Genomic DNA, 11,423 nt, shown 5'->3' on the forward strand with positions numbered 1-11,423 from the left:
TTTCACTTAGCATAATGCCCTCCAAGTCCATCCATGTTGCTGCAAATGGCAAAGTTTCATTCTTTTTTTATGGCTGAGTAGTATTCTGTTGTATATATATATATATATATCACATCTTCTTTATCCATGCATCTGTTGATGGACACTTAGGTTGCTTCCATAATTGTATTGTAAATAATGTAAATAATTTAACATTGTAAATTATTGTTCATAATAGTAAAAATCTGACATTAGCCTACATGTCCTTCAAAAGGTTGATAATTAAACAAACAGTGTTACACACCTTCCCTGGAATACAAGTCAGCAAGAAACAGGAACAAACCCTATTGTAAATAGGGTTATTTGGCTATTGTAAATAATGTAACAGTAGATGTTTATTATCTTACAGTTTCTATGGTCACAAATCCTGCTTGGCTTATCTGGGTGCCTCTGCTCAGTGTCTCTCACAAGGCTGCACTGAAGCATGGGCATGTGCTTCAGTCACCCCAAGACTTGACATCTGCTGTCTAGCTCACTCAGGTGGCTGTGGGCAGACCTCTGAAGATCCATTTCTAAGGTGACTCACGTAGCCATTCATGGGACTTAGGTTCTTGCTGGCTGTTGGCTGGAGACATCAATTTTTGATGGATGGAAGTTTCTAGAGGGCTACTCACAACATAGCAGCAGCTGGTGTCCCTCAGAGTAAGGGCTAAGAGAAAGGGACAGAGGGAGACAGCAAGAAACAGACAGATCAGGTCTTTTTGTAAGCTAATTTCATAGGTGACATTCCATTAGTTTTTTATGGAATTTTTTTATTGAGATAATTGTAGTCACGTGCAGTTGTAAGAAATTATATAGAAAGATCCCATGGGCCCTTTGTCCAGTTTCCCCCAGTGGTAACATCTTGCAAAACTACAGTAAAATATCACATCCTGGATATTGACATTGACATAATCCATAGATCTTACTCAGATTTCTCCAGTTTCACTTGTATTTTGTTGCATATGTAGTTAATTCCAGACAATTTTATGACATGTGTACGTTTGTGTAACCACCACCATAGCAAGATACTGAACAGTTTCATCCACACAATTATTTCTTATTTTGCTCTTTTATAATTATACCCACTTCTTTCTCCCCATTCTACTCTGCCCCTAGCTCCTGGCACCCACTAATCTGTTCTCCATTTCTGTAATTGTGTCATTTCAAAATTATTATATAAATGGAAGATTCAGTATGCAGCCTTTTGGGACTGACTTTTTTCACTCAATAAAATTCTCTGGAGATTCATCAAGCAGTATGTATCAATAGTTTGTTCCTGTTTCTTGCTGACTTGTATTCCAGGGAAGGTGTGTAACACTGTTTGTTTAATTATCAACCTTTTGAAGGACATGTAGGCTAATGTCAGATTTTTACTATTATGAATAAAGCTGCTACAAACGTTTGTGTACATGTTGTTGTGTGATAATAAGTTCTTATTTCTCTGGGATGCATGCCTAGTGGTGCAATTTCTGGTTAATTGCATGCTTAGTCTTATAAGAAATATCCCAACATTTTTGCAGTATTCTTTTTGTTAGAAGTGAGTTGCTAGATCTACCCACACTCAGAGGGAATTTATAACAAAAATGCATGCATAGCAGGAGGCACGGATCAGTGGGGGTCATTTTAGAGGTTGCCTAATACCTATCCTTGCTACCCCTTCAAGGTGTTTGAAGTTGTGTCTGTGTTTCTCTCAGATATGAAACCTTTTTATAAAATAGCCTTAAGGTGAAATCAAGCAGACCCAGATCGATTCAGGTTTGTGAAAATGCTTTGGGGAATTCTCCAATATTTCTGAATTTGATACTTCAGCTTACTCTTCTGCCTTTTGATTAGCAAAAGACTTAATTTGGGTCTATTTAAATATGGGATAGGTCTGTGCCTGGCTAAAAAGATCACACACATTAAATTGCTATGAAAGCTTCAAGATGAGAGCTGGGCTTTGGGGAGAGACAAACTTACTTCCCTTTCTTAATCTGACTCCTCTTCCAACCTACACCAAGTCTTTCTGTCCAGGTTAGCAATTTGAATCACACCATCGCTCTGCAGCTGCCATCTGCCCCAGGCAGCATCTTCTGTCCTACCCTGGTCATCCTGGAGAGGACTTGAAACAGTGATTCCACACTTGTCTCCCATACCAATTTCTCTGATGATTTGGAGAACTTAAGTGCATAAGCACGGAGTGACGGTAAGGGCTTTTTTGTGCCTACTTCTGAATAAGGAAGATTAGTAAAAATTGAGTCAAATTGTTGTCACTCATAATGTGTACAACATAAATATTAATCTAAATATCACAATCAAAAATGTCCAAACAATATTATGCAATTGAGCCCAACATCTTAATAATATTCTTAACTTTTTAAAAGAGATACATTAAGAATAAATTTAGAAACAAATATTAACCTTAAATGTGAACATTCTATTCCAAACGAAGATGTGACTGGAAATAGTTATTTCTGTCTGTTAATTTCTCTCTTGCTTAACATCACTATTGGTAAGTTCTCTTCAACCCTCATCATTCCCCACTCTATTCCTCACAGTGAAGGTCCACTGCTAAATCTTCCATAGAATGCATCCTATAGCACATCCTATTCATTGATCTAATCCATCTTACTTTTATCACACTCTGATTTTTTATTTTTATTTTATATTGGAGTATAGTTGATTAACAATGTTGTGCTAGTTTCAGGTATCACATCTTGCTTTTGACTCCTGTTTCTCTGCTGATTAGCCTCAAAGTCACCTTATATTCAGACCATGGCCTCAGACATCAATGTAGTAAAAAATAGTGGAGTGGACATAACTCAAAATAAGGCAGGACAGGTAATCACAGCAAGTCCTGGGAAGTTAGAAAAAAGTCAGGTACAATCCCATTTACAGTTCAGACATCATGATTTTTATTTTCTCTAATCTACCATCCTTTTATGCTGCTAGGTCTTTATATACATGTTTCCTTCTGCTTAAATATTCTTCTGCCCATGTTCACTTTGCTAATTCTTTTCTGGTCACTATTCAAACATCCTTTCATGAGAAGCCATTCCTTGATCATCCAGACCAGGTTAGATACCTGGACATACAGTTCCATAGCTCTTTGTCATGGCCATTTGCAACATAAATCATCATTCTGAGCTCATGTCTAATGCCAGCTTCCCCACTAGCTTGTAAATCCTGGGGAGATAGGTAAAATACTGTTTTTATTTACTACTGTATCTCTACATTCAGCACAGTTACTGAATCATATTGAGTGTTCAATAAATAAATTTTAGGTGGTTAATCGTGTCTGAGTTATTCAGTGATAAAAGCCAATGAATTTCTCATAAAACAGGCAGAATTCCAAGCAAGAACCCTGTCAGGATGAGTAGATCTAAGAATGAGTAGCAGGAATCCAGTCACAAGCACTAAGATTCAAAAACATGTCTCTAAACACTAAGAAAATTGCACCAGGGAGAGAAAGATCTCTGTCACAGAGGGACCATGGCACTGGGTACCCCTGTGCAATGTACAAGGGTACATTGTATGTGTCAAGTTCCTAAAAAATGGAATGTAAGACATGAACTTAATTTCAAATAGTCTTAAGCCTAGTTAGAGGAACTGCATATTCCAAACAAAAATAAGATTTGTTTGATGCTGAGACATCATATTTTTTTCCACCTATGAACCAGATTTATTCCAGAGACCAAGCCAGTTTTGTGACTGAAGTTGAGACGTTAGTGAGACAACTCTGGAGATTGAAAGATTGTGTGCAAAAACGTCTAAGCTCACCACGATCTTTCCTATTATAATCAATCATTCTTCAAGCCCCTCTTATTGCACAAAGAGATAACTAAGGAATAGCTTCTTGGAGAATCTCAAAACTTACCCTCCCTTGGGATTTAATATCTACAATTCACTTTTCACTATATCTCCAAAATTTTTCAGTTATGTGTGCATCATACATAAACTTTAATGCTTTCTTTTTCATCTGAGAGTATAAATGTTCATCAAAGTTATTTTTTTTTAGTTTGTCAATCTCTCAGATAGGTGTATACAAGCACCCATACATGAGACAGTGGTGCTAGATGAATTATGCAACTGTGTACGAAGGATAGCTTACTGGAGATGTTAAAGATAATGTGAAACAAATACTATTTTCCTATCTTTCGAGAGAAGGGTGTCCATTATAACTGGTACGAAGCATCTAAGCACTCCATGGAAGCCTCATTGACATTCCCCAACTAAACTACTTTAACTTCAAAGTTTTCTTGTTGTTAGAATCAACTACATTACCTTGATACATTTCATTTCCTTTTCCAAAGCATCTTAAGTTAAAAGAACAAAAAGAGGAAGTGAATTTCTATCTACCCGACTAGACCAATAGAGACTAGATAGAAGTTCAATAAAACCATTATGGTTTTTGTAATAAGATTAAATCAGCCCTTGATTTAAGTACACAAGGCACTTTTTGCCAAATTATATTAGGCCCTTGGCAATTGCCACCATATTAAAGGAAAGGTTATTATTGAAGGCTATTTTCCCATATTACAAACGCTACGCTTTGATGAACCCTAAGTGCTGCAAAATATCTCAATGGACGTCTTCGAGAAATGAGTCACTTTTCTGATGCTAGGATAGTTGGTTATCAATTTTCCTGTAAGTTTTATACATGGTTGCTAATTTTCCAAACTGCAACACTGACAAACTAACCCTATTCTAGCTACAATAATTTCCTAAATATTAGGCAGGCCCCTTTCCCTCAGAGTCCTCCATTAGCTGGGCATTACTCTTTTTTTCAAGCATTGTATCTATGTTCTGTGGAATCTAGATTTTTCCCCTAAATAAGAAAAATTTAATATTTATTACTATTTAATAATAAATCTTCTTATATATGGAACATATATATTTTATCTACTAGTGTCTGTTCTTATTTCTATAAATAGAATCATTGTACTTTAAAATTGTGAACCATTACATTCACATCATCTGATGTATGATAAGTAAAAAATAAAATCCAGGTTCATTGAAAACTTCATGTATATCAATAGCATTATGACTTTAATGAGGTAGTATTATATTTTTTAAAAACCTTACTTTTATTTCTGGGGAAAAATAATACTAAGTTATTATTAGTATTGAATAGTTACTTCACTGTTTATTACCTGTTAATTACAATTTGCATATAGAATCAAACTTTTCAATGACAAAAATGTCTAATTTTAAAAGGAAAGATTTTGAAAAATTGGCTATCATAAAAATTTTATTTTTGATCAAATGTATATTTTCTCTATGTACCAATACCTCAAAATATTAATTAATCAATTAATATTAATTAATTGAACTGAAAACATATGCTGGTATGAATGACGTTTAAAGCAATACTATATTTTTAATGTTTCAGTTATTTTAATTAGTGTTCTGTGTTAGAAATTTAGGGCACCAATTTGTGAGGATAATCTTCATTTGTAAGAGAGAACACTGAACGCAGATAATCATGGAGCTGGGAACAGCTATGATTGTTGGCATACTTTGAGAGTCCAGAGCTTTCCGATGAATATTGCACTGCTCTGTAACCTGGTAATTTTTTCTCTGTGTCAAGAATCTCATCTTGGTGACTGGGCTTATGTAGCTCCTTCTTGAAGTAGGCATCAATGCAATGTTTGGGTATTTTCATTTCAATTTTGGTGGAGGGGGCAATGACAAATTTCTTTTGTGTTCAGCATAGAGAAACTAACCAGAGATTCAATTACAAGTAGGAAGCTGCTTCAGGAAAGCCACATTTTTGCTTCTGCGGTGACCAGTAGAGTTGATCTGTAAATGACACTATCTCTAAGTTTTCTCACATGGTAACAAAAGGGCTTTTTTCAGTGGCTCAACAGCTTTTCAGTCACCTCTTCAGTAGGATAATAACTAGATATATTGCCAAGTTTGAACACTTGGGTGCCACCATTCTTCTTACCAGCAACTGGCTTGTGACAGTAGCAAGAACCATCTCCTTTTGCCTCTCAATGTTGGATTTAACTGCCGAACTTTTCCTCTTGCACATGGCTTTCCTTGGATGGGGAATGCCTGCAGATCCCTCTGACTAAGACAGAATTTCAGCTGTAGTGGGTTTCCCTTTCTTGGGCATTTTTGCCCTGTGGTTTTCCTTCTTAACCTTGCCACTGGCATCACCCTTCCTTTGCTTTTTCCTCCTTAATGTCTGGGTTTCCAGCTTTATTTTACCACCATCTTGCATGACAGGAGAGCACAATACAATTTTTAAGAGTCTTTTTCATCTTACAATTCTAAATAATTAGAATTTTAAATAGTAATATCGATACAATGGTTTCCATCTAGTTTTATTTTTCTTAGTAAAAAATAGAAGTTAAAAATATTTCATTTGGTGAAATCTTGACTCTTAGATCCATTCACTTTATATTATGTTACTGCTATGCAGTCAATCTCACATTTCCCCATATGGCTATACCTATACATATGACAAAATCCAATGTAAGGAAAGGAAAGAGTGAAAAAAAAGGGGGGCGGTGGGAGAGTCTAAAAACTAGAACCAGAGATTTTTCATCACCTTTAGTTAATGCTAATGCATTTCTTACAATTCAAATCATTAAAATTCCTAACAGTGTTTTCTGGAACCAACAGTTGTGAGCGTACTGTCAGCACTGCAAGCAAACATTCAATGTGAGTTTCTATTTTAATAGAAATCTTGATATGCTCTGTATCATAAACATGCTACATAAAATAAATGGGATTTTCTAGAGTTCCTTTTTTCTCTCTATAATAAACAGGAGTACCAATGAATGATGGAGTTGAATACGCTGCTATTTATTTCTATGTTGCAGAAAACATAGAAAGGGCATCAAAAATAACTAGTGTTTATAGTACTTGGAAAGTTTGTGATGGAATTACACATTGTAAAATTAGCTAATTGACAAAGTTGTTATAACACTGAGTTTGCATTTTATATTTTTTAAGTACAAACACAAAAATGAAACTACATATATGAGATAGTCATGAGAATGGTATTTATACCTGCTATTTAATATAACTGAATGTCTTTTTTCTCCACATGTGGTATTTTTAATGCTCTTTACTAGTATATATTCATAAGGTTTCAGGTACAGAACTATATAATTAGTATTTTAGCTAACTGAGAAATATTACACAGGTACTTTATTAATCATTTTAAGCAAACCGAGGATAAGACATTGGTCATTCATTGTTGTATTGATATGTATACTAAACCTTCACACACATATGTGAATAAATAACTGCTTTTCAAAGAATTAAAGTAAATATTAAAAAATTCTTAACACCAAAAATATAAAAAATAAAGGTTGGTATTTATCTTATGATTCAGAAGATTCTACTAAATTTCAATTTTAGGCAAATACATGATATCATGGGAAAGGTATTTCAAAAAATTCTTGTTATCAACTCGTTTATATGGTATTTGCTTCTTTCTTGAGACTCTAGGATTCAAAAATTATTCCAGTTTTAATTTAGTTTAAGAGTCATGAGGGAAAGGGTAGTCATTTTTATTTTGGATTCCCAGTTCTGTAAACTTTACCTCTAATGCAATCCAAAAAATCCTCAAAGATGTCATCTGGTTCATTTATTGATAAGGCTTGTAAGGTACAGAGGCCTGTAACCCATAGACCCTGAAGAAAGACAACATGGCACAATGAAAAGAGCTGGGACCTTTAAGCATAGGTGCAAATCTTTGCCCTGACACTTATTAGGCATGTGAATTTGTGCAGGTTAGTCAACCATAAAGGTGCCAAATCAGCCTCATCCCTGACCCATTTTGTTCCGGATGGTTATACAGAATGATAGAATGTGTGCAAACATCTCCACTTAGTGCTAAGCTCATTGTTGTCAAGCCCAAGTCTTATTCATTTTTCCATAAGCCATATTTCTTACTCAAGGGATGTGTGGATATTATAGAAAAGATGAAGTGGAATTCACCAGTTGTAAAAGGAGATCACTGTAGAAAAATGACATGAAGAAAAGTCAGTAGATAATACTTAGACTACTTCATGAAGAGCAAACAACTCAGAAGTATGGGCTAGTGGTGCTAGCTTTATAGTCTCCCTAGGCCAAGTGAATCACACCCTCATTAGATAGATTTCTCCTGGGAAACATTTTTAGTGACACATCATGCTCCACCTTAAATTTATTCTGTTAAAAAAGAAATCTCATATCTAACACATCTAGTTTAAGGTTTGAGCTCTGCAGCATATATTTTAAACAGAGAAAGCCATTCTCCAAAGCCCTAGCACAGTTTTCATCATTAAAAAGGCACATCTTCAGGGCTTCCCTGGTGGCGCAGTGGTTGAGAGTCCATCTGCCGATGCAGGGGACACGGGTTCGTGCCCCGGTCCGGGAAGATCCCACGTGCCTCGGAGCGGCTAGGCCCGTTAGCCATGGCCGCTGAGCCTGCGCGTCCGGAGCCTGTGCTCCGCAACGGGAGAGGCCAAAAAAGTGAGAGGCCCGCGTAAAAAAAAAAAAAAAAAAAAAAAAAAGGCACATCTTCAGTAAAATTACAATAACGGTAGCAATAGCCTTATCTGTTCTCTGCCAGGTAACAGCAATAATATTCTAAAAGCAATCTCTTAAAAATAGTTCTAATCCTTGCTGACTTACATGACAAATATTTCTTTGAATGGAATTACAGTTTGGGGAATAGAGGCAGAATGAAGGAAAAAAATTCGCTCTAATATACTTATACAGACCTGAATCTCAGAAACAGTGGCTGACTGTGGCAAAAGTTTGACTCAAGAGTATTGCTATGTGCTTTCTTTTTTCCAAATGCTGCAAATAAGGCAAACGGCTTTCATACAGCAGAGCCAAAACTACAGAGTAAAATACAGCAGAGACCAAAAATTTATATTAAGTTCTTCATTCCATTCGTTGGGAAGTTGAAGCAGTAGTCAAAAAGACATTCTAGGATTTGTTCATCTCCTTATATGTGAGCTTAGTCTAGAAGTTAAGTCTAATCACAACTAAATTGGTGTAGACTTTCTATCTTGAAAATAATCTAGCAAGATGAAAGCAATAAAAATACACATTGGGTTTGCAGTTGGATTGTGCCCATGATAGAGTTATAAGACAGAGTTATATATTTAAGCCATTAATAACATGAGCTATCAATAAGAAAGTCACTGTATTGAACTCAAAGCATTGTCATATTTGACAGAAATGTTTTCTTAAATCTTAGGTGCATTATTTTTCAGGTCATTTGGTCCCTTTTAGAAAACTACAACTTATCACCACTATGTTTAACAATCGAGTGAATTGTCACATTTCTAAATAATGTACATATTTTAGGCATCATGCTGTCATTTTGGTAAAGTCATTTTACTTGGGAAAAGAGTTACTATTTTTCATGCATCACAGTTTGCTTCCGAGGGTCATTTCAGTTTCTTTTAATTGTACTTAAATGTTTCTGCCCCTTTTCCCTTGGTGTTTGTTAGTTGCTTTTAATGTGATTTCAGAATTGTAAATGGCTCAACATATTGGTAAGTGAATTTTTGAGGGTTTTTTTTCCCCATCTAGATCAGTGAAGTAAACAGGGTGAAAGTAGAGAGTGGCATTTCTTCCTAACAGGTTTTCATTAAAGGAGGTAGTGAGTTAATGCAAATTTTTCCTGAGAGCATAGTTTATAGAATATGCATTTCATCAATACTATTAACTTATTTGTGCTTTAACTAATGTTTTCTTAAGATCCATGTAGGTTTTTCCAGCATGATGCTTTTACTACTATTATTTGCACTGCTATTAGGATCAGGGAAAGCTAGCTAAAGATTTCCATTACCATTTTATGGGTGGTAAACTCAAATGTTAACAGGGGCTAGGAAGGTATGTAAGGGGCAAAAATGGCTCACTGTCAAAGAATAAGAAATAATAGGGACTGAGAGAAGAAGTCTCATCCAAAGGGATCAGCTGTTACTCAGTCTTGACCTATAAGAGTCACCCATCAGGTCGACCAGAATATGTCTCTGGGCCAACTTCAGCCTGCAGGCTATCAATCTGTAACCGTTGTTTTAGAGATCAATTTGTTGAGGGTTAAGTAACATAAACCGAACTAGGCTGGTGTTTGTGGGGAGGTCGAAGCTTAGGAAGATGAACTCTCCCATCGATGACTGGCTTCATGGGTGCACAATCTGGGTCGTTGGAGGAAACCCCACATTTAGAGGGCCCACGCTTGGTTCAGTGGTCTGTTGTGTGGTCTTGAAATTCTTATTACTTTTGAACAAGGGGCACCCCAGATTCATTTAAAACAGGGTGCAGTAGATTACATGGTTGGTCCTGATCTTGTTCAAGGAAATATTTGAAGCACTTTTCTCCTGAATGAGTGACTATACCTCTCTGCAAACTTCATTAACTATTGGGGAGTGTTAGAAACGGAGGGATTACTATGCTATTGTCAATCTGCTCAGCTTATTTCTTTTGTGGATTTGAATATACTGGTTGCCTTCTCCCCATTACTCTCTGTATTCTGTATTACTTACCTGCAAAAAGAAGGCAAGTCGTCTGATTCATCACAGAAAGAGACTAAGGTAGAAAATCAGTAGTTCTAGCTTTAAAATTACTTGATTGGCTAAAAGATTTAAGGATTTCCCAAAGATAGACCATCAGCTTCCTTTCTTTCTTTGAATTAAATATAAAAAATTAAAAAGATTAAAAAAATATTTTAACCCCAATGATATTGACAAACATGGTTTTCACCCCTCTTAGTTGTTTCTTATTTGTATGTGGAATGTATTATCACTTAAATTTGTCATTAGAATTGGCCATTACTAGTGATTTACACCTAATATCTGATTTTAGAGTCAGTCATCTCTCTGAAACAGAGTCAAGTACAGCACAGACTTCTCTGGCGTTCACTAAAAAGCCATCTAACCTTTTTGTAGATCCCTAGACACCTGTAATCCACCAATTTCCAGCTCATAGAAAAAAAAGGTATGAGCATTTAACTTTGAATCTTGGGAGCAGAACTCTTAGCTGGATTAATTTATTTTTCTTACCCATCAGTGTTTTAGATTTATATCCACTTTCCTGTTATATTTGATGCCAACCCACATTCCTCTGTTGTGGTGCAGGTATGACTAAGTACTGTCTCGTTCCGCTGAATCGAGCTTCATTTGTCTTGGGTTCTACAGGCTGGCTGCATACATGACAGCACACAGTGACAGTAATTTGCACTGATCTGCCCCCACTGCTAGTCCTGCTGCTACAAATAGCAATTGATTATTATGCTGTAGTGTTATTGACTGTCACTATGAACACAAGATTTATTTCATTTTTAAAGTAACTTGCTGAAGATTTGTTTAGTATAAAAGCAAGACAAGGAAATATTCATTTCTAAGAATTATTTGCAGTCACAAATGTAACTTTAAATCCTGGTCATGAAACATTTACTTTAAATC

The 11,423-nt window shown here is 35.7% G+C and overlaps 1 pseudogene; it reads right to left on the reverse strand.

Annotated features, from left to right (window-relative positions):
• Nucleotides 1–5,422: 5,422 nt before the first annotated feature.
• On the reverse strand, nt 5,423–6,229 carry LOC113605205 (60S ribosomal protein L6 pseudogene; annotated as a pseudogene).
• Between the last annotated feature and the right edge of the window lie 5,194 nt (nt 6,230–11,423).

Source organism: Aethalodelphis obliquidens, unplaced genomic scaffold, assembly GCF_003676395.1.
Source record: "Aethalodelphis obliquidens isolate GAN/ISIS:26980383/991018 unplaced genomic scaffold, ASM367639v1 scaffold2, whole genome shotgun sequence".
In the NCBI taxonomy this organism is placed as follows: domain Eukaryota; kingdom Metazoa; phylum Chordata; class Mammalia; order Artiodactyla; family Delphinidae; genus Aethalodelphis; species Aethalodelphis obliquidens.